Source organism: Schistocerca nitens, chromosome 5 (genome assembly GCF_023898315.1).
Source record: "Schistocerca nitens isolate TAMUIC-IGC-003100 chromosome 5, iqSchNite1.1, whole genome shotgun sequence".
Lineage (NCBI taxonomy): Eukaryota > Metazoa > Arthropoda > Insecta > Orthoptera > Acrididae > Schistocerca > Schistocerca nitens.
The window spans coordinates 137,860,005-137,884,374 of record NC_064618.1 but is presented as its reverse complement, the minus strand read 5'-3'; positions in this window follow the sequence as shown (position 1 = coordinate 137,884,374).

The following is a 24,370-nucleotide window of genomic DNA, read 5'->3' as shown; positions in this document are numbered from 1 at the left end:
TCCTCACAGCAGGTCAACTTGTGTGTTTTTGCAACGTTACGGTCCCATTGAGTACATTTTTGGAGAAGGGGACATCTGTTGCACCACAGGGCGGGAGGAGGGAGCGGTGCACAATACGTTTTCTTTCCATGGTAAGCATTTTTTGGGTTTCATACTTTTCGTATTTTGGTTTTTCATGTTGATTTTGAAATGACCTTTTTCATGTTTGAAATGTACTAACTCGTTTTTTGCTCACAGCAGGTCAACTTGTGTGTGGTTGCAACATTACGGTCCCATTGAGTACATTTTTGGAGAAGGGGACATCTGTTGCACCACAGGGCGGGAGGAGGGAGCGGTGCACGATACGTTTTCTTTCCATGGTAAGCATTTTTTGGGTTTTGTACTTTTGGTATTTTGGTTTTTCATGTTGATTTTAAAATGACCTTTTTCATGTTTGAAATGTACTAACTCATTTTTTCCTCACAGCAGGTCAACTTGTGTGTTTTTGCAACGTTACGGTCCCATTGAGTACATTTTTGGAGAAGGGGACATCTGTTGCACCACAGGGCGGGAGGAGGGAGCGGTGCACGATACGTTTTCTTTCCATGGTAAGCATTTTTTGGGTTTCATACTTTTGGTATTTTGTTTTTTCATGTTGATTTTAAAATGACCTTTTTCATGTTCGAAATGTACTAACTTGTTTTTTCCTCACAGCAGGTCAACTTGTGTGTGGTTGCAACATTACGGTCCCATTGAGTACATTTTTGGAGAAGGGGACATCTGTTGGACCACAGGGCGGGAGGAGGGAGCGGTGCACGATACGTTTTCTTTCCATGGTAAGCATTTTTTGGGTTTTATACTTTTGGTATTTTGGTTTATCATGTTGATTTTAAAATGACCTTTTTCATGTTTGAAATGTACTAACTCGTTTTTTCCTCACAGCAGGTCAACTTGGGTGTGGTTGCAACATTACGGTCCCATTGAGTACATTTTTGGAGAAGGGGACATCTGTTGCACCACAGGGCGGGAGGAGGGAGCGGTGCACGATACGTTTTCTTTCCTTGGTAAGCATTTTTTGGGTTTTGTACTTTTGGTATTTTGGTTTTTCATGTTGATTTTAAAATGACCTTTTTCATGTTTGAAATGTACTAACTCATTTTTTCCTCACAGCAGGTCAACTTGTGTGTTTTTGCAACGTTACGGTCCCATTGAGTACATTTTTGGAGAAGGGGACATCTGTTGCACCACAGGGCGGGAGGAGGGAGCGGTGCACGATACGTTTTCTTTCCATGGTAAGCATTTTTTGGGTTTCATACTTTTGGTATTTTGGTTTTTCATGTTGATTTTAATATGACCTTTTTCATGTTCGAAATGTACTAACTTGTTTTTTCCACACAGCAGGTCAACTTGTGTGTGGTTGCAACATTACGGTCCCATTGAGTACATTTTTGGAGAAGGGGACATCTGTTGGACCACAGGGCGGGAGGAGGGAGCGGTGCACGATACGTTTTCTTTCCATGGTAAGCATTTTTTGGGTTTTATACTTTTGGTATTTTGGTTTTTCATGTTGATTTTAAAATGACCTTTTTCATGTTTGAAATGTACTAACTCGATTTTTCCTCACAGCAGGTCAACTTGTGTGTGGTAGCAACATTACGGTCCCATTGAGAACATTTTTGGTGAAAGGGACAACTGTTGCACCACAGGACGGGAGGAGGGAGCGGTGCACGATACATTTTCTCTCCATGGTAATCATTTTTTGGGTTTTATACTTTTGGTATTTTGGTTTTTCATGTTGATTTTAAAACGTCCTTTTTCATGTTTGAAATGTACTAACTCGTTTTTTCCTCACAGCAGGTCAACTTGTGTGTGGTGCAACATTACGGTCCCATTGAGTACATTCTTGGAGAAGGGGACATCTGTTGCACCACAGGGCAGGAGGAGGGAGCGGTGCACGATACGTTTTCTTTCCATGGTAAGCATTTTTTGGGTTTTATACTTTTGGTATTTTGGTTTTTCATGTTGATTTTAAAATGACCTTTTTCATGTTTGAAATGTACTAACTCGTTTTTCCCTCACAGCAGGTCAACTTGTATGTGGTTGCAACATTACGGTCCCATTGAGTACATTTTTGGAGAAGGGGACATCTGTTGCACCACAGGGCGGGAGGAGGGAGCGGTGCACGATACGTTTTCTTTCCATGGTAAGCATTTTTTGGGTTTTATACTTTTGGTATTTTGGTTTTTCATGTTGATTTTAAAATTACCTTTTTCATGTTTGAAATGTACTAACTCGATTTTTCCTCACAGCATATCAACTTGTGTGTGGTTGCAACATTACGGTCCCATTGAGTACATTTTTGGAGAAGGGGACATCTGTTGCACCACACGGCGGGAGGAGGCAGTGGTGCACGATACGTTTTCTTTCCATGGTAAGAATTTTTTGGGTTTTATACTTTTGGTATTTTCGTTCTTCATGTTGATTTTAAAATGATCTTTTCCATGTTTGAAATATACTAACTCGTTTTTTCCTCACAGCAGGTCAACTTGTGTGTGGTTGCAACATTACGGTCCCATTGAGTACATTTTTGGGGAAGGGGACATCTGTTGCACCACAGGGCGAGAGGAGGGAGCGGTGCACGATACGTTTTCTTTCCATGGTAAGCATTTTTTGGGTTTTATACTTTTGGTATTTTGGTTTTTCATGTTGATTTTAAAATAACCTTTTTCATGTTTGAAATGTACTAACTCGTTTTTTCCCCACAGCAGGTCAACTTGTGTGTAGTTGCAACATTACGGTCCCATTGAGTACATTCTTGGAGAAGGGGACATCTGTTGCACCACAGGGCGGGAGGAGGGAGCGGTGCACGATACGTTTTCTTTCCATGGTAAGCATTTTTTGGGTTTTATACTTTTGGTATTTTGGTTTTTCATGTTGATTTTAAAATTACCTTTTTCATGTTTGAAATGTACTAACTCGATTTTTCCTCACAGCATATCAACTTGTGTGTGGTTGCAACATTACGGTCCCATTGAGTACATTTTTGGAGAAGGGGACATCTGTTGCACCACACGGCGGGAGGAGGCAGTGGTGCACGATACGTTTTCTTTCCATGGTAAGAATTTTTTGGGTTTTATACTTTTGGTATTTTCGTTCTTCATGTTGATTTTAAAATGATCTTTTCCATGTTTGAAATATACTAACTCGTTTTTTCCTCACAGCAGGTCAACTTGTGTGTGGTTGCAACATTACGGTCCCATTGAGTACATTTTTGGGGAAGGGGACATCTGTTGCACCACAGGGCGAGAGGAGGGAGCGGTGCACGATACGTTTTCTTTCCATGGTAAGCATTTTTTGGGTTTTATACTTTTGGTATTTTGGTTTTTCATGTTGATTTTAAAATAACCTTTTTCATGTTTGAAATGTACTAACTCGTTTTTTCCCCACAGCAGGTCAACTTGTGTGTAGTTGCAACATTACGGTCCCATTGAGTACATTCTTGGAGAAGGGGACATCTGTTGCACCACAGGGCGGGAGGAGGGAGCGGTGCACGATACGTTTTCTTTCCATGGTAAGCATTTTTTGGGTTTTATACTTTTGGTATTTTGGTTTTTCATGTTGATTTTAAAATGACCTTTTTCATGTTTGAAATGTACTAACTCGATTTTTCCTCACAGCAGGTCAACTTGTGTGTGGTAGCAACATTACGGTCCCATTGAGAACATTTTTGGTGAAAGGGACAACTGTTGCACCACAGGACGGGAGGAGGGAGCGGTGCACGATACATTTTCTCTCCATGGTAATCATTTTTTGGGTTTTATACTTTTGGTATTTTGGTTTTTCATGTTGATTTTAAAATGACCTTTTTCATGTTTGAAATGTACTAACTCGTTTTTTCCTCACAGCAGGTCAACTTGTGTGTGGTGCAACATAACGGTCCCATTGAGTACATTCTTGGAGAAGGGGACATCTGTTGCACCACAGGGCAGGAGGAGGGAGCGGTGCACGATACGTTTTCTTTCCATGGTAAGAATTTTTTGGGTTTTATACTTTTGGTATTTTGGTTTTTCATGTTGATTTTAAAATGACCTTTTTCATGTTTGAAATGTACTAACTCGTTTTTTCCTCACAGGAGGTCACCTTGTGTGTGGTTGCAACATTACGGTCCCATTGAGAACATTTTTGGTGAAAGGGACAGCTGTTGCACCACAGGGCGAGAGGAGGGAGCGGTGCACGATACATTTTCTCTCCATGGTAAGCATTTTTTGGGTTTTATACTTTTGGTATTTTGGTTTTTCATGTTGATTTTAAAATGACCTTTTTCATGTTTGAAATGTACTAACTCGTTTTTTCCTCACAGCAGGTCAACTTGTGTGTGGTTGCAACATTACGGTCCCATTGAGTACATTTTTGGAGAAGGGGACATCTGTTGCACCACAGGGCGGGAGGAGGGAGCGGTGCACGATACGTTTTCTTTCCATGGTAAGCATTTTTTGGGTTTTATACTTTTGGTATTTTGGTTTTTCATGTTGATTTTAAAATGACCTTTTTCATGTTTGAAATGTACTAACTCGATTTTTCCTCACAGCAGGTCAACTTGTGTGTGGTAGCAACATTACGGTCCCATTGAGAACATTTTTGGTGAAAGGGACAACTGTTGCACCACAGGACGGGAGGAGGGAGCGGTGCACGATACATTTTCTCTCCATGGTAATCATTTTTTGGGTTTTATACTTTTGGTATTTTGGTTTTTCATGTTGATTTTAAAATGACCTTTTTCATGTTTGAAATGTACTAACTCGTTTTTTCCTCACAGCAGGTCAACTTGTGTGTGGTGCAACATTACGGTCCCATTGAGTACATTCTTGGAGAAGGGGACATCTGTTGCACCACAGGGCAGGAGGAGGGAGCGGTGCACGATACGTTTTCTTTCCATGGTAAGAATTTTTTGGGTTTTATACTTTTGGTATTTTGGTTTTTCATGTTGATTTTAAAATGACCTTTTTCATGTTTGAAATGTACTAACTCGTTTTTTCCTCACAGGAGGTCACCTTGTGTGTGGTTGCAACATTACGGTCCCATTGAGAACATTTTTGGTGAAAGGGACAGCTGTTGCACCACAGGGCGAGAGGAGGGAGCGGTGCACGATACATTTTCTCTCCATGGTAAGCATTTTTTGGGTTTTATACTTTTGGTATTTTGGTTTTTCATGTTGATTTTAAAATGACCTTTTTCATGTTTGAAATGTACTAACTCGTTTTTTCCTCACAGCAGGTCAACTTGTGTGTGGTTGCAACATTACGGTCCCATTGAGTACATTTTTGGAGAAGGGGACATCTGTTGCACCACAGGGCGGGAGGAGGGAGCGGTGCACGATACGTTTTCTTTCCATGGTAAGCATTTTTTGGGTTTTATACTTTTGGTATTTTGGTTTTTCATGTTGATTTTAAAATGACCTTTTTCATGTTTGAAATGTACTAACTCGTTTTTTCCTCACAGCAGGTCAACTTGTGTGTGGTTGCAACATTACGGTCCCATTGAGTACATTTTTGGAGAAGGGGACATCTGTTGCACCACAGGGCGGGAGGAGGGAGCGGTGCACGATCCGTTTTCTTTCCATGGTAAGCATTTTTTGGGTTTTATACTTTTGGTATTTTGGTTTTTCATGTTGATTTTAAAATGACCTTTTTCATGTTTGAAATGTACTAACTCGTTTTCTCCTCACAGCAGGTCAACTTGTGTGTGGTTGCAACATTACGGTCCCATTGAGAACATTTTTGCTGAAAGGGACATCTGTTGCACCACAGGGCGGGAGGAGGGAGCGGTGCACGATACGTTTTCTTTCCATGGTAAGCATTTTTTGGGTTTTATACTTTTGGTATTTTGGTTTTTCATGTTGATTTTAAAATGACCTTTTTCATGTTTGAAATGTACTAACTCGTTTTTTCCTCACAGCAGGTCAACTTGTGTGTGGTTGCAACATTACGGTCCCATTGAGTACATTTTTGGAGAAGGGGACATCTGTTGCACCACAGGGCGGGAGGAGGGAGCGGTGCACGATACGTTTTCTTTCCATGGTAAGCATTTTTTGGGTTTTATACTTTTGGTATTTTGGTTTTTCATGTTGATTTTAAAATTACCTTTTTCATGTTTGAAATGTACTAACTCGTTTTTTCCTCACAGCAGGTCAACTTGTGTGTGGTTGCAACATTACGGTCCCATTGAGTACATTTTTGGAGAAGGGGACATCTGTTGCACCACAGGGCGGGAGGAGGGAGCGGTGCACGATACGTTTTCTTTCCATGGTAAGCGTTTTTTGGGTTTTATACTTTTGGTATTTTGGTTTTTCATGTTGATTTTAAAATGACCTTTTTCGTGTTTGAAATGCACTAACTCGTTTTTTCCCCACAGCAGGTCAACTTGTGTGTGGTTGCAACATTACGGTCCCATTGAGTACATTTTTGGAGAAGGGGACATCTGTTGCACCACAGGGTGGGAGGAGGGAGCGGTGCATGATACGTTTTCTTTCCATGGTAAGCATATTTTGGGTTTTATAGTTTTGGTATTTTGGTTTTTCATGTTGATTTTAAAATGACCTTTTTCATGTTTGAAATGTACTAACTCGATTTTTCCTCACAGCATATCAACTTGTGTGTGGTTGCAACATTACGGTCCCATTGAGTACATTTTTGGAGAAGGAGACATCTGTTGCACCACAGGGCGGGAGGAGGCAGTGGTGCACGATACGTTTTCTTTCCATGGTAAGCATTTTTTGGGTTTTATACTTTTGGTATTTTCGTTCTTCATGTTGATTTTAAAATGATCTTTTCCATGTTTGAAATGTACTAACTCGTTTTTTCCTCACAGCAGGTCAACTTGTGTGTGGTTGCAACATTACGGTCCCATTGAGTACATTTTTGGGGAAGGGGACATCTGTTGCACCACAGGGCGGGAGGAGGGAGCGGTGCACGATACGTTTTCTTTCCATGGTAAGCATTTTTTGGGTTTTATACTTTTGGTATTTTGGTTTTTCATGTTGATTTTAAAATAACCTTTTTCATGTTTGAAATGTACTAACTCGTTTTTTCCCCACAGCAGGTCAACTTGTGTGTAGTTGCAACATTACGGTCCCATTGAGTACATTCTTGGAGAAGGGGACATCTGTTGCACCACAGGGCGGGAGGAGGGAGCGGTGCACGATACGTTTTCTTTCCATGGTAAGCATTTTTTGGGTTTTATACTTTTGGTATTTTGGTTTTTCATGTTGATTTTAAAATGACCTTTTTCATGTTTGAAATGTACTAACTCGTTTTTCCCTCACAGCAGGTCAACTTGTATGTGGTTGCAACATTACGGTCCCATTGAGTACATTTTTGGAGAAGGGGACATCTGTTGCACCACAGGGCGGGAGGAGGGAGCGGTGCACGATACGTTTTCTTTCCATGGTAAGCATTTTTTGGGTTTTATACTTTTGGTATTTTGGTTTTTCATGTTGATTTTAAAATTACCTTTTTCATGTTTGAAATGTACTAACTCGATTTTTCCTCACAGCATATCAACTTGTGTGTGGTTGCAACATTACGGTCCCATTGAGTACATTTTTGGAGAAGGGGACATCTGTTGCACCACACGGCGGGAGGAGGCAGTGGTGCACGATACGTTTTCTTTCCATGGTAAGAATTTTTTGGGTTTTATACTTTTGGTATTTTCGTTCTTCATGTTGATTTTAAAATGATCTTTTCCATGTTTGAAATATACTAACTCGTTTTTTCCTCACAGCAGGTCAACTTGTGTGTGGTTGCAACATTACGGTCCCATTGAGTACATTTTTGGGGAAGGGGACATCTGTTGCACCACAGGGCGAGAGGAGGGAGCGGTGCACGATACGTTTTCTTTCCATGGTAAGCATTTTTTGGGTTTTATACTTTTGGTATTTTGGTTTTTCATGTTGATTTTAAAATAACCTTTTTCATGTTTGAAATGTACTAACTCGTTTTTTCCCCACAGCAGGTCAACTTGTGTGTAGTTGCAACATTACGGTCCCATTGAGTACATTCTTGGAGAAGGGGACATCTGTTGCACCACAGGGCGGGAGGAGGGAGCGGTGCACGATACGTTTTCTTTCCATGGTAAGCATTTTTTGGGTTTTATACTTTTGGTATTTTGGTTTTTCATGTTGATTTTAAAATTACCTTTTTCATGTTTGAAATGTACTAACTCGATTTTTCCTCACAGCATATCAACTTGTGTGTGGTTGCAACATTACGGTCCCATTGAGTACATTTTTGGAGAAGGGGACATCTGTTGCACCACACGGCGGGAGGAGGCAGTGGTGCACGATACGTTTTCTTTCCATGGTAAGAATTTTTTGGGTTTTATACTTTTGGTATTTTCGTTCTTCATGTTGATTTTAAAATGATCTTTTCCATGTTTGAAATATACTAACTCGTTTTTTCCTCACAGCAGGTCAACTTGTGTGTGGTTGCAACATTACGGTCCCATTGAGTACATTTTTGGGGAAGGGGACATCTGTTGCACCACAGGGCGAGAGGAGGGAGCGGTGCACGATACGTTTTCTTTCCATGGTAAGCATTTTTTGGGTTTTATACTTTTGGTATTTTGGTTTTTCATGTTGATTTTAAAATAACCTTTTTCATGTTTGAAATGTACTAACTCGTTTTTTCCCCACAGCAGGTCAACTTGTGTGTAGTTGCAACATTACGGTCCCATTGAGTACATTCTTGGAGAAGGGGACATCTGTTGCACCACAGGGCGGGAGGAGGGAGCGGTGCACGATACGTTTTCTTTCCATGGTAAGCATTTTTTGGGTTTTATACTTTTGGTATTTTGGTTTTTCATGTTGATTTTAAAATGACCTTTTTCATGTTTGAAATGTACTAACTCGATTTTTCCTCACAGCAGGTCAACTTGTGTGTGGTAGCAACATTACGGTCCCATTGAGAACATTTTTGGTGAAAGGGACAACTGTTGCACCACAGGACGGGAGGAGGGAGCGGTGCACGATACATTTTCTCTCCATGGTAATCATTTTTTGGGTTTTATACTTTTGGTATTTTGGTTTTTCATGTTGATTTTAAAATGACCTTTTTCATGTTTGAAATGTACTAACTCGTTTTTTCCTCACAGCAGGTCAACTTGTGTGTGGTGCAACATAACGGTCCCATTGAGTACATTCTTGGAGAAGGGGACATCTGTTGCACCACAGGGCAGGAGGAGGGAGCGGTGCACGATACGTTTTCTTTCCATGGTAAGAATTTTTTGGGTTTTATACTTTTGGTATTTTGGTTTTTCATGTTGATTTTAAAATGACCTTTTTCATGTTTGAAATGTACTAACTCGTTTTTTCCTCACAGGAGGTCACCTTGTGTGTGGTTGCAACATTACGGTCCCATTGAGAACATTTTTGGTGAAAGGGACAGCTGTTGCACCACAGGGCGAGAGGAGGGAGCGGTGCACGATACATTTTCTCTCCATGGTAAGCATTTTTTGGGTTTTATACTTTTGGTATTTTGGTTTTTCATGTTGATTTTAAAATGACCTTTTTCATGTTTGAAATGTACTAACTCGTTTTTTCCTCACAGCAGGTCAACTTGTGTGTGGTTGCAACATTACGGTCCCATTGAGTACATTTTTGGAGAAGGGGACATCTGTTGCACCACAGGGCGGGAGGAGGGAGCGGTGCACGATACGTTTTCTTTCCATGGTAAGCATTTTTTGGGTTTTATACTTTTGGTATTTTGGTTTTTCATGTTGATTTTAAAATGACCTTTTTCATGTTTGAAATGTACTAACTCGATTTTTCCTCACAGCAGGTCAACTTGTGTGTGGTAGCAACATTACGGTCCCATTGAGAACATTTTTGGTGAAAGGGACAACTGTTGCACCACAGGACGGGAGGAGGGAGCGGTGCACGATACATTTTCTCTCCATGGTAATCATTTTTTGGGTTTTATACTTTTGGTATTTTGGTTTTTCATGTTGATTTTAAAATGACCTTTTTCATGTTTGAAATGTACTAACTCGTTTTTTCCTCACAGCAGGTCAACTTGTGTGTGGTGCAACATTACGGTCCCATTGAGTACATTCTTGGAGAAGGGGACATCTGTTGCACCACAGGGCAGGAGGAGGGAGCGGTGCACGATACGTTTTCTTTCCATGGTAAGAATTTTTTGGGTTTTATACTTTTGGTATTTTGGTTTTTCATGTTGATTTTAAAATGACCTTTTTCATGTTTGAAATGTACTAACTCGTTTTTTCCTCACAGGAGGTCACCTTGTGTGTGGTTGCAACATTACGGTCCCATTGAGAACATTTTTGGTGAAAGGGACAGCTGTTGCACCACAGGGCGAGAGGAGGGAGCGGTGCACGATACATTTTCTCTCCATGGTAAGCATTTTTTGGGTTTTATACTTTTGGTATTTTGGTTTTTCATGTTGATTTTAAAATGACCTTTTTCATGTTTGAAATGTACTAACTCGTTTTTTCCTCACAGCAGGTCAACTTGTGTGTGGTTGCAACATTACGGTCCCATTGAGTACATTTTTGGAGAAGGGGACATCTGTTGCACCACAGGGCGGGAGGAGGGAGCGGTGCACGATACGTTTTCTTTCCATGGTAAGCATTTTTTGGGTTTTATACTTTTGGTATTTTGGTTTTTCATGTTGATTTTAAAATGACCTTTTTCATGTTTGAAATGTACTAACTCGTTTTTTCCTCACAGCAGGTCAACTTGTGTGTGGTTGCAACATTACGGTCCCATTGAGTACATTTTTGGAGAAGGGGACATCTGTTGCACCACAGGGCGGGAGGAGGGAGCGGTGCACGATCCGTTTTCTTTCCATGGTAAGCATTTTTTGGGTTTTATACTTTTGGTATTTTGGTTTTTCATGTTGATTTTAAAATGACCTTTTTCATGTTTGAAATGTACTAACTCGTTTTCTCCTCACAGCAGGTCAACTTGTGTGTGGTTGCAACATTACGGTCCCATTGAGAACATTTTTGCTGAAAGGGACATCTGTTGCACCACAGGGCGGGAGGAGGGAGCGGTGCACGATACGTTTTCTTTCCATGGTAAGCATTTTTTGGGTTTTATACTTTTGGTATTTTGGTTTTTCATGTTGATTTTAAAATGACCTTTTTCATGTTTGAAATGTACTAACTCGTTTTTTCCTCACAGCAGGTCAACTTGTGTGTGGTTGCAACATTACGGTCCCATTGAGTACATTTTTGGAGAAGGGGACATCTGTTGCACCACAGGGCGGGAGGAGGGAGCGGTGCACGATACGTTTTCTTTCCATGGTAAGCATTTTTTGGGTTTTATACTTTTGGTATTTTGGTTTTTCATGTTGATTTTAAAATTACCTTTTTCATGTTTGAAATGTACTAACTCGTTTTTTCCTCACAGCAGGTCAACTTGTGTGTGGTTGCAACATTACGGTCCCATTGAGTACATTTTTGGAGAAGGGGACATCTGTTGCACCACAGGGCGGGAGGAGGGAGCGGTGCACGATACGTTTTCTTTCCATGGTAAGCGTTTTTTGGGTTTTATAATTTTGGTATTTTGGTTTTTCATGTTGATTTTAAAATGACCTTTTTCGTGTTTGAAATGCACTAACTCGTTTTTTCCCCACAGCAGGTCAACTTGTGTGTGGTTGCAACATTACGGTCCCATTGAGTACATTTTTGGAGAAGGGGACATCTGTTGCACCACAGGGTGGGAGGAGGGAGCGGTGCATGATACGTTTTCTTTCCATGGTAAGCATATTTTGGGTTTTATAGTTTTGGTATTTTGGTTTTTCATGTTGATTTTAAAATGACCTTTTTCATGTTTGAAATGTACTAACTCGATTTTTCCTCACAGCATATCAACTTGTGTGTGGTTGCAACATTACGGTCCCATTGAGTACATTTTTGGAGAAGGAGACATCTGTTGCACCACAGGGCGGGAGGAGGCAGTGGTGCACGATACGTTTTCTTTCCATGGTAAGCATTTTTTGGGTTTTATACTTTTGGTATTTTCGTTCTTCATGTTGATTTTAAAATGATCTTTTCCATGTTTGAAATGTACTAACTCGTTTTTTCCTCACAGCAGGTCAACTTGTGTGTGGTTGCAACATTACGGTCCCATTGAGTACATTTTTGGGGAAGGGGACATCTGTTGCACCACAGGGCGGGAGGAGGGAGCGGTGCACGATACGTTTTCTTTCCATGGTAAGCATTTTTTGGGTTTTATACTTTTGGTATTTTGGTTTTTCATGTTGATTTTAAAATAACCTTTTTCATGTTTGAAATGTACTAACTCGTTTTTTCCCCACAGCAGGTCAACTTGTGTGTAGTTGCAACATTACGGTCCCATTGAGTACATTCTTGGAGAAGGGGACATCTGTTGCACCACAGGGCGGGAGGAGGGAGCGGTGCACGATACGTTTTCTTTCCATGGTAAGCATTTTTTGGGTTTTATACTTTTGGTATTTTGGTTTTTCATGTTGATTTTAAAGTGACCTTTTTCATGTTTGAAATGTACTAACTCGTTTTTTCCTCACAGCAGGTCAACTTGTGTGTGGTTGCAACATTACGGTCCCATTGAGTACATTTTTGGAGAAGGGGACATCTGTTGCACCACAGGGCGGGAGGAGGGAGCGGTGCACGATACGTTTTCTTTCCATGGTAAGCATTTTTTGGGTTTTATACTTTTGGTATTTTGGTTTTTCATGTTGATTTTAAAATGACCTTTTTCATGTGTGAAATGTACTAATTCGTTTTTTCCTCACAGCAGGTCAACTTGTGTGTGGTTGCAACATTACGGTCCCATTGAGTACATTCTTGGAGAAGGGGACATCTGTTGCACCACAGGGCGGGAGAAGGGAGCGGTGCACGATACGTTTTCTTTCCATGGTAAGCATTTTTTGGGTTTTATACTTTTGGTATTTTGGTTTTTCATGTTGATTTTAAAATGACCTTTTTCATGTTTGAAATGTACTAACTCGTTTTTTCCTCACAGCAGGTCAACTTGTGTGTGGTTGCAACATTACGGTCCCATTGAGTACATTTTTGGAGAAGGGGACATCTGTTGCACCACAGGGCGGGAGGAGGGAGCGGTGCACGATACGTTTTCTTTCCATGGTAAGCATTTTTTGGGTTTTATACTTTTGGTATTTTGGTTTTTCATGTTGATTTTAAAATGACCTTTTTCATGTTTGAAATGTACTAACTCGTTTTTTCCTCACAGCAGGTCAATTTGTGTGTGGTTGCAACATTACGGTCCCATTGAGTACATTTTTGGAGAAGGGGACATCTGTTGCACCACAGGGCGGGAGGAGGGAGCGGTGCACGATACGTTTTCTTTCCATGGTAAGCATTTTTTGGGTTTTATACTTTTGGTATTTTGGTTGTTCATGTTGATTTTAAAATGACCTTTTTCATGTTTGAAATGTACTAATTCGTTTTTTCCTCACAGCAGGTCAACCTGTGTGTGGTTGCAACATTACGGTCCCATTGAGTACATTTTTGGAGAAGGGGACATCTGTTGCACCACAGGGCGGGAGGAGGGAGCGGTGCACGATACGTTTTCTTTCCATGGTAAGCATTTTTTGGGTTTTATACTTTTGGTATTTTGGTTTTTCATGTTGATTTTAAAATGACCTTTTTCATGTTTGAAATGTACTAACTCGTTTTTTCCTCACAGCAGGTCAACTTGTGTGTGGTTGCAAAATTACGGTCCCATTGAGTACATTTTTGGAGAAGGGGACATCTGTTGCACCACAGGGCGGGAGGAGGGAGCGGTGCACGATACGTTTTCTTTCCATGGTAAGCATTTTTTGGGTTTTATAGTTTTGGTATTTTGGTTTTTCATGTTGATTTTAAAATGACCTTTTTTCATGTTTGAAATGTACTAACTCGTTTTTTCCTCACAGCATGTCAACTTGTGTGTGGCTGCAACATTACGGTCCCATTGAGTACATTTTTGGAGAAGGGGACATCTGTTGCACCACAGGGCGGGAGTAGGGAGTGGTGCACGATACGTTTTCTTTCCATGGTAAGCATTTTTTGGGTTTTATACTTTTGGTATTTTCGTTCTTCATGTTGATTTTAAAATGACCTTTTTCATGTTTGAAATGTACTAACTCGTTTTTTCCTCACAGCAGGTCAACTTGTGTGTGGTTGCAACATTACGGTCCCATTGAGAACATTTTTGGTGAAAGGGACATCTGTTGCACCACAGGGCGGGAGGAGGGAGCGGTGCACGATATGTTTTCTTTCCATGGTAAGCATTTTTTGGGTTTTATAGTTTTGGTATTTTGGTTTTTCATGTTGAGTTTAAAATGACTTTTTTCATGTTTGAAAAGTACTAACTCGTTTTTTCCTCACAGCAGGTCAACTTGGGTGTGGTTGCAACATTACGGTCCCATTGAGAACATTTTTGGTGAAAGGGACATCTGTTGCACCACAGGGCGGGAGGAGGGAGCGGTGCACGATACGTTTTCTTTCCATGGTAAGCATTTTTTGGGTTTTATACTTTTGGTATTTTGGTTTTTCATGTTGATTTTAAAATGACCTTTTTCATGTTTGAAATGTACTAACTCGTTTTTTCCTCACAGCAGGTCAACTTGTGTGTGGTTGCAAAATTACGGTCCCATTGAGTACATTTTTGGAGAAGGGGACATCTGTTGCACCACAGGGCGGGAGGAGGGAGCGGTGCACGATACGTTTTCTTTCCATGGTAAGCATTTTTTGGGTTTTATAGTTTTGGTATTTTGGTTTTTCATGTTGATTTTAAAATGACCTTTTTTCATGTTTGAAATGTACTAACTCGTTTTTTCCTCACAGCATGTCAACTTGTGTGTGGCTGCAACATTACGGTCCCATTGAGTACATTTTTGGAGAAGGGGACATCTGTTGCACCACAGGGCGGGAGTAGGGAGTGGTGCACGATACGTTTTCTTTCCATGGTAAGCATTTTTTGGGTTTTATACTTTTGGTATTTTCGTTCTTCATGTTGATTTTAAAATGACCTTTTTCATGTTTGAAATGTACTAACTCGTTTTTTCCTCACAGCAGGTCAACTTGTGTGTGGTTGCAACATTACGGTCCCATTGAGAACATTTTTGGTGAAAGGGACATCTGTTGCACCACAGGGCGGGAGGAGGGAGCGGTGCACGATACGTTTTCTTTCCATGGTAAGCATTTTTTGGGTTTTATAGTTTTGGTATTTTGGTTTTTCATGTTGAGTTTAAAATGACTTTTTTCATGTTTGAAAAGTACTAACTCGTTTTTTCCTCACAGCAGGTCAACTTGGGTGTGGTTGCAACATTACGGTCCCATTGAGTACATTTTTGGAGAAGGGGACATCTGTTGCACCACAGGGTGGGAGGAGGGAGCGGTGCACGATACGTTTTCTTTCCATGGTAAGCATTTTTTGGGTTTTATACTTTTGGTATTTTGGTTTTTCATGTTGATTTTAAAATGACCTTTTTCATGTTTGAAATGTACTAACTCGTTTTTTCCTCACAGCAGGTCAACTTGTGTGTGGTTGCAACATTACGGTCCCAATGAGTACATTTTTGGAGAAGGGGACATCTGTTGCACCACAGGGTGGGAGGAGGGAGCGGTGCACGATACGTTTTCTTTCCATGGTAAGCATTTTTTGGGTTTTATACTTTTGGTATTTTGGTTTTTCATGTTGATTTTAAAATGACCTTTTTCATGTTTGAAATGTACTAACTCGTTTTTTCCTCACAGCAGGTCAACTTGTGTGTGGTTGCAACATTACGGTCCCAATGAGTACATTTTTGGAGAAGGGGACATCTGTTGCACCACAGGGCGGGAGGAGGGTGCGGTGCACGATACGTTTTCTTTCCGTGGTAAGCATTTTTTGGGTTTTATACTTTTGGTATTTTGGTTTTTCATGTTGATTTTAAAATGACCTTTTTCGTGTTTGATATGTACTAACTCGTTTTTTCCTCACAGCAGGTCAACTTGTGTGTGGTTGCAAAATTACGGTCCCATTGAGTACATTTTTGGAGAAGGGGACATCTGTTGCACCACAGGGCGGGAGGAGGGTGCGGTGCACGATACGTTTTCTTTCCGTGGTAAGCATTTTTTGGGTTTTATACTTTTGGTATTTTGGTTTTTCATGTTGATTTTAAAATGACCTTTTTCATGTTTTAAATGTACTAACTCGTTTTTTCCTCACAGCAGGTCAACTTGTGTGTGGTTGCAAAATTACGGTCCCATTGAGTACATTTTTGGAGAAGGGGACATCTGTTGCACCACAGGGCGGGAGGAGGGAGCGGTGCACGATACGTTTTCTTTCCATGGTAAGCATTTTTTGGGTTTTATACTTTTGGTATTTTGGTTGTTCATGTTGATTTTAAAATGACCTTTTTCATGTTTGAAATGTACTAATTCGTTTTTTCCTCACAGCAGGTCAACCTGTGTGTGGTTGGATCTGTACGGTCGCATTGAGTACATTTTTGGAGAAGGGGACATCTGTTGCACCACAGGGCGGGAGGAGGGAGCGGTGCACGATACGTTTTCTTTCCATGGTAAGCATTTTTTGGGTTTTATACTTTTCGTATTTTGGTTTTTCATGTTGATTTTAAAATGACCTTTTTCATGTTTGAAATGTACTAACTCGTTTTTTCCTCACAGCAGGTCAGCTGGTGTGTGGTTGCAAAATTACGGTCCCATTGAGTACATTTTTGGAGAAGGGGACATCTGTTGCACCACAGGGCGGGAGGAGGGAGCGGTGCACGATACGTTTTCTTTCCATGGTAAGCATTTTTAGGGTTTTACAGTTTCGGTATTTTGGTTTTTCATGTTGATTTTAAAATGACCTTTTTTCATGTTTGAAATGTACTAACTCGTTTTTTCCTCACAGCATGTCAACTTGTGTGTGGTTGCAACATTACGGTCCCATTGAGTACATTTTTGGAGAAGGGGACATCTGTTGCACCACAGGGCGGGAGTAGGGAGTGGTGCACGATACGTTTTCTTTCCATGGTAAGCATTTTTTGGGTTTTATACTTTTGGTATTTTCGTTCTTCATGTTGATTTTAAAATGACCTTTTTCATGTTTGAAATGTACTAACTCGTTTTTTCCTCACAGCAGGTCAACTTGTGTGTGGTTGCAACATTACGGTCCCATTGAGAACATTTTTTGTGAAAGGGACATCTGTTGCACCACAGGGCGGGAGGAGGGAGCGGTGCACAATACGTTTTCTTTCCATGGTAAGCATTTTTTGGGTTTTATAGTTTTGGTATTTTGGTTTTTCATGTTGAGTTTAAAATGACTTTTTTCATGTTTGAAAAGTACTAACTCGTTTTCTCCTCACAGCAGGTCAACTTGGGTGTGGTTGCAACATTACGGTCCCATTGAGTACATTTTTGGAGAAGGGGACATCTGTTGCACCACAGGGCGGGAGGAGGGAGCGGTGCACGATACGTTTTCTTTCCATGGTAAGCATTTTTTGGGTTTTATACTTTTGGTATTTTGGTTTTTCATGTTGATTTTAAAATGACCTTTTTCATGTTTTAAATGTACTAACTCGTTTTTTCCTCACAGCAGGTCAACTTGTGTGTGGTTGCAAAATTACGGTCCCATTGAGTACATTTTTGGAGAAGGGGACATCTGTTGCACCACAGGGCGTGAGGAGGCGGTGCACGATACGTTTCCTTTCCGTGGTAAGCATTTTTTGGGTTTTATACTTTTGGTATTTTGGTTTTTCATGTTGATTTTAAAATGACCTTTTTCATGTTTTAAATGTACTAACTCGTTTTTTCCTCACAGCAGGTCAACTTGTGGGTGGTTGCAACATTACGGTCCCATTGAGTACATTTTTGGAGAAGGGGACATCTGTTGCACCACAGGGCGGGAGGAGGGAGCGGTGCACGATACGTTTTCTTTCCATGGTAAGCATTTTTTGGGTTTTATACTTTTGGTATTTTCGTTCTTCATGTTGATTTTAAAATGACCTTTTTCATGTTTGAAATGTACTAACTCGTTTTTTCCTCACAGCAGGTCAACTTGTGTGTGGTTGCAACATTACAGTCCCATTGAGAACATTTTTGGTGAAAGGGACATCTGTTGCACCACAGGGCGGGAGGAGGGAGCGGTGCACGATACGTTTTCTTTCCATGGTAAGCATTTTTTGGGTTTTATAGTTTTGGTATTTTGGTTTTTCATGTTGAGTTTAAAATGACTTTTTTCATGTTTGAAAAGTACTAACTCGTTTTCTCCTCACAGCAGGTCAACTTGTGTGTGGTTGCAACATTACGGTCCCATTGAGTACATTTTTGGAGAAGGGGACATCTGTTGCACCACAGGGCGGGAGGAGGGAGCGGTGCACGATACGTTTTCTTTCCATGGTAAGCATTTTTTGGGTTTTATACTTTTGGTATTTTGGTTTTTCATGTTGATTTTAAAATGACCTTTTTCATGTGTGAAATGTACTAATTCGTTTTTTCCTCACAGCAGGTCAACTTGTGTGTGGTTGCAACATTACGGTCCCATTGAGTACATTTTTGGAGAAGGGGACATCTGTTGCACCACAGGGCGGGAGGAGGGAGCGGTGCACGATACGTTTTCTTTCCATGGTAAGCATTTTTTGGGTTTTATACTTTTGGTATTTTGGTTTTTCATGTTGATTTTAAAATGACCTTTTTCATGTTTTAAATGTACTAACTCGTTTTTTCCACACAGCAGGTCAACTTGTGTGTGGTTGCAAAATTATGGTCCCATTGAGTACATTTTTGGAGAAGGGGACATCTGTTGCACCACAGGGCGTGAGGAGGGTGCGGTGCACGATACGTTTCCTTTCCGTGGTAAGCATTTTTTGGGTTTTATACTTTTGGTATTTTGGTTTTTCATGTTGATTTTAAAATGACCTTTTTCATGTTTTAAATGTACTAACTCATTTTTTCCTCACAGCAGGTCAACTTGTGGGTGGTTGCAACATTACGGTCCCATTGAGTACATTTTTGGGGAAGGGGACATCTGTTGCACCACAGGGCGGGAGGAGGGAGTGGTGCACGATACGTTTTCTTTCCATGGTAAGCATTTTTGGGTTTTATACTTTTGGTATTTTGGTTTTTCATGTTGATTTTAAAATGACCTTTTTCATGTTTGAAATGTACTAACTCGTTTTTTCCTCACAGCAGGTCAATTTGTGTGTGGTTGCAACATTACGGTCCCATTGAGTACATTTTTGGAGAAGGGGACATCTGTTGCACCACAGGGCGGGAGGAGGGAGCGGTGCACGATACGTTTTCTTTCCATGGTAAGCATTTTTTGGGTTTTATACTTTTGGTATTTTGGTTGTTCATGTTGATTTTAAAATGACCTTTTTCATGTTTGAAATGTACTAATTCGTTTTTTCCTCACAGCAGGTCAACCTGTGTGTGGTTGCATCTTTACGGTCCCATTGAGTACATTTTTGGAGAAGGGGACATCTGTTGCACCACAGGGCGGGAGGAGGGAGCGGTGCACGATACGTTTTCTTTCCATGGTAAGCATTTTTTGGGTTTTATACTTTTGGTATTTTGGTTTTTCATGTTGATTTTAAAATGACCTTTTTCATTTTTGAAATGTACTAACTCGTTTTTTCCTCACAGCAGGTCAACTTGTGTGTGGTGCAACATTACGGTCCCATTGAGTACATTCTTGGAGATGGGGACATCTGTTGCACCACAGGGCAGGAGGAGGGAGCGGTGCACGATACGTTTTCTTTCCATGGTAAGCATTTTTTGGGTTTTATACTTTTGGTATTTTGGTTTTTCATGTTGATTTTAAAATGACCTTTTTCATGTTTGAAATGTACTAACTCGTTTTTTCCTCACAGGAGGTCACCTTGTGTGTGGTTGCAACATTACGGTCCCATTGAGAACATTTTTGGTGAATGGGAATGCTGTTGCACCACAGGGCGAGAGGAGGGAGCGGTGCACGATACAATTTCTCTCCATGGTAAGCATTTTTTGGGTTTTATACTTTTGGTATTTTGGTTTTTCATGTTGATTTTAAAATGACCTTTTTCATGTTTGAAATGTACTAACTCGTTTTTTCCTCACAGCAGGTCAACTTGTGTGTGGTTGCAACATTACGGTCCCATTGAGTACATTTTTGGAGAAGGGGACATCTGTTGCAGCACAGGGCGGGAGGAGGGAGTGGTGCACGATACGTTTTCTTTCCATGGTAAGCATTTTTTGGGTTTTATACTTTTGGTATTTTGGTTTTTCATGTTGATTTTAAAATGACCTTTTTCATGTTTGAAATGTACTAACTCGTTTTTTCCTCACAGCAGGTCAACTTGTGTGTGGTTGCAACATTACGGTCCCATTGAGTACATTTTTGGAGAAGGGGACATCTGTTGCACCACAGGGCGGGAGGAGGGAGCGGTGCACGATACGTTTTCTTTCCATGGTAAGCATTTTTTGGGTTTTATACTTTTGGTATTTTGGTTGTTCATGTTGATTTTAAAATGACCTTTTTCATGTTTGAAATGTACTAATTCGTTTTTTCCTCACAGCAGGTCAACCTGTGTGTGGTTGCAACATTACGGTCCCATTGAGTACATTTTTGGAGAAGGGGACATCTGTTGCACCACAGGGCGGGAGGAGGGAGCGGTGCACGATACGTTTTCTTTCCATGGTAAGCATTTTTTGGGTTTTATAGTTTTGGTATTTTGGTTTTTCATGTTGATTTTAAAATGACCTTTTTTCATGTTTGAAATGTACTAACTCGTTTTTTCCTCACAGCATGTCAACTTGTGTGTGGCTGCAACATTACGGTCCCATTGAGTACATTTTTGGAGAAGGGGACATCTGTTGCACCACAGGGCGGGAGTAGGGAGTGGTGCACGATACGTTTTCTTTCCATGGTAAGCATTTTTTGGGTTTTATACTTTTGGTATTTTCGTTCTTCATGTTGATTTTAAAATGACCTTTTTCATGTTTGAAATGTACTAACTCGTTTTTTCCTCACAGCAGGTCAACTTGTGTGTGGTTGCAACATTACAGTCCCATTGAGAACATTTTTGGTGAAAGGGACATCTGTTGCACCACAGGGCGGGTGGAGGGAGCGGTGCTCGATACGTTTTCTTTCCATGGTAAGCATTTTTTGGGTTTTATAGTTTTGGTATTTTGGTTTTTCATGTTGAGTTTAAAATGACTTTTTTCATGTTTGAAAAGTACTAACTCGTTTTTTCCTCACAGCAGGTCAACTTGGGTTTGGTTGCAACATTACGGTCCCATTGAGTACATTTTTGGAGAAGGGGACATCTGTTGCACCACAGGGCGGGAGGAGGGAGCGGTGCACGATACGTTTTCTTTCCATGGTAAGCATTTTTTGGGTTTTATACTTTTGGTATTTTGGTTTTTCATGTTGATTTTAAAATGACCTTTTTCATGTTTGAAATGTACTAACTCGTTTTTTCCTCACAGCAGGTCAACTTGTGTGTGGTTGCAACATTACGGTCCCATTGAGTACATTTTTGGAGAAGGGGACATCTGTTGCACCACAGGGCGAGAGGAGGGAGCGGTGCACGATACGTTTTCTTTCCATGGTAAGCATTTTTTGGGTTTTATACTTTTGGTATTTTGGTTTTTCATGTTGATTTTAAAATGACCTTTTTCGTGTTTGATATGTACTAACTCGTTTTTTCCTCACAGCAGGTCAACTTGTGTGTGGTTGCAAAATTACGGTCCCATTGAGTACATTTTTGGAGAAGGGGACATCTGTTGCACCACAGGGCGGGAGGAGTGTGCGGTGCACGATACGTTTTCTTTCCGTGGTAAGCATTTTTTGGGTTTTATACTTTTGGTATTTTGGTTTTTCATGTTGATTTTAAAATGACCTTTTTCATGTTTTAAATGTACTAACTCGTTTTTTCCTCACAGCAGGTCAACTTGTGTGTGGTTGCAAAATTACGGTCCCATTGAGTACATTTTTGGAGAAGGGGACATCTGTTGCACCACAGGGCGGGAGGAGGGTGCGGTGCACGATACGTTTTCTTTCCATGGTAAGCATTTTTGGGTTTTATACTTTTGGTATTTTGGTTTTTCATGTTGATTTTAAAATGACCTTTTTCATGTTTGAAATGTACTAACTCGTTTTTTCCTCACAGCAGGTCAATTTGTGTGTGGTTGCAACATTACGGTCCCATTGAGTACATTTTTGGAGAAGGGGACATCTGTTGCACCACAGGGCGGGAGGAGGGAGCGGTGCACGATACGTTTTCTTTCCATGGTAAGCATTTTTTGGGTTTTATACTTTTGGTATTTTGGTTGTTCATGTTGATTTTAAAATGACCTTTTTCATGTTTGAAATGTACTAATTCGTTTTTTCCTCACAGCAGGTCAACCTGTGTGTGGTTGCATCTTTACGGTCCCATTGGGTACATTTTTGGAGAAGGGGACATCTGTTGCACCACAGGGCGGGAGGAGGGAGCGGTGCACGATACGTTTTCTTTCCATGGTAAGCATTTTTTGGGTTTTATACTTTTGGTATTTTGGTTTTTCATGTTGATTTTAAAATGACCTTTTTCATGTTTGAAATGTACTAACTCGTTTTTTCCTCACAGCAGGTCAGCTTGTGTGTGGTTGCAAAATTACGGTCCCATTGAGTACATTTTTGGAGAAGGGGACATCTGTTGCACCACAGGGCGGGAGGAGGGAGCGGTGCACGATACGTTTTCTTTCCATGGTAAGCATTTTTTGGGTTTTACAGTTTCGGTATTTTGGTTTTTCATGTTGATTTTAAAATGACCTTTTTTCATGTTTGAAATGTACTAACTCGTTTTTTCCTCACAGCATGTCAACTTGTGTGTGGTTGCAACATTACGGTCCCATTGAGTACATTTTTGGAGAAGGGGACATCTGTTGCACCCCGGGTCGGGAGTAGGGAGTGGTGCACGATACGTTTTCTTTCCATGGTAAGCATTTTTTGGGTTTTATACTTTTGGTATTTTCGTTCTTCATGTTGATTTTAAAATGACCTTTTTCATGTTTGAAATGTACTAACTCGTTTTTTCCTCACAGCAGGTCAACTTGTGTGTGGTTGCAACATTACGGTCCCATTGAGAACATTTTTGGTGAAAGGGACATCTGTTGCACCACAGGGCGGGAGGAGGGAGCGGTGCACGATACGTTTTCTTTCCATGGTAAGCATTTTTTGGGTTTTATAGTTTTGGTATTTGGGTTTTTCATGTTGAGTTTAAAATGACTTTTTTCATGTTTGAAAAGTACTAACTCGTTTTCTCCTCACAGCAGGTCAACTTGGGTGTGGTTGCAACATTACGGTCCCATTGAGTACATTTTTGGAGAAGGGGACATCTGTTGCACCACAGGGCGGGAGGAGGGAGCGGTGCACGATACGTTTTCTTTCCATGGTAAGCATTTTTTGGGTTTTATACTTTTGGTATTTTGGTTTTTCATGTTGATTTTAAAATGACCTTTTTCATGTTTGAAATGTACTAACTCGTTTTTTCCTCACAGCAGGTCAACTTGTGTGTGGTTGCAACATTACGGTCCCATTGAGTACATTTTTGGAGAAGGGGACATCTGTTGCACCACAGGGCGAGAGGAGGGAGCGGTGCACGATACGTTTTCTTTCCATGGTAAGCATTTTTTGGGTTTTATACTTTTGGTATTTTGGTTTTTCATGTTGATTTTAAAATAACCTTTTCCATGTTTGAAATGTCCTAACTCGTTTTTTCCCCACAGCAGGTCAACTTGTGTGTGGTTGCAACATTACGGTCCCATTGAATACATTTTTGGAGAAGGGGACATCTGTTGCACCACAGGACGGGAGGAGGGAGCGGTGCACGATACGTTTTCTTTCCATGGTAAGCATTTTTTGGGTTTTATACTTTTGGTATTTTGGTTTTTCATGTTGATTTTAAAATGAACTTTTTCATGTTTGAAATGTACTAACTCGTTTTTTTCTCACAGCAGGTCAACTTGTGTGTGGTTGCAGCATTACGGTCCAATTGAGTACATTTTTGGAGAAGGGGACATCTGTTGCACCACAGGGCGGGAGGAGGGAGCGGTGCACGATACGTTTTCTTTCCATGGTAAGCATTTTTTGGGTTTTATACTTTTGGTATTTTGGTTTTTCATGTTGATTTTAAAATGACCTTTTTCATGTTTGAAATGTACTAATTCGTTTTTTCCTCACAGCAGGTCAACTTATGTGTGGTTGCAACATTACGGTCCCATTGAGTACATTTTTGGAGAAGGGGACATCTGTTGCACCACAGGGCGGGAGGAGGGAGCGGTGCACGATACGTTTTCTTTCCATGGTAAGCATTTTTTGGGTTTTATAGTTTTGGTATTTTGGTTTTTCATGTTGATTTTAAAATGACCTTTTTTCATGTTT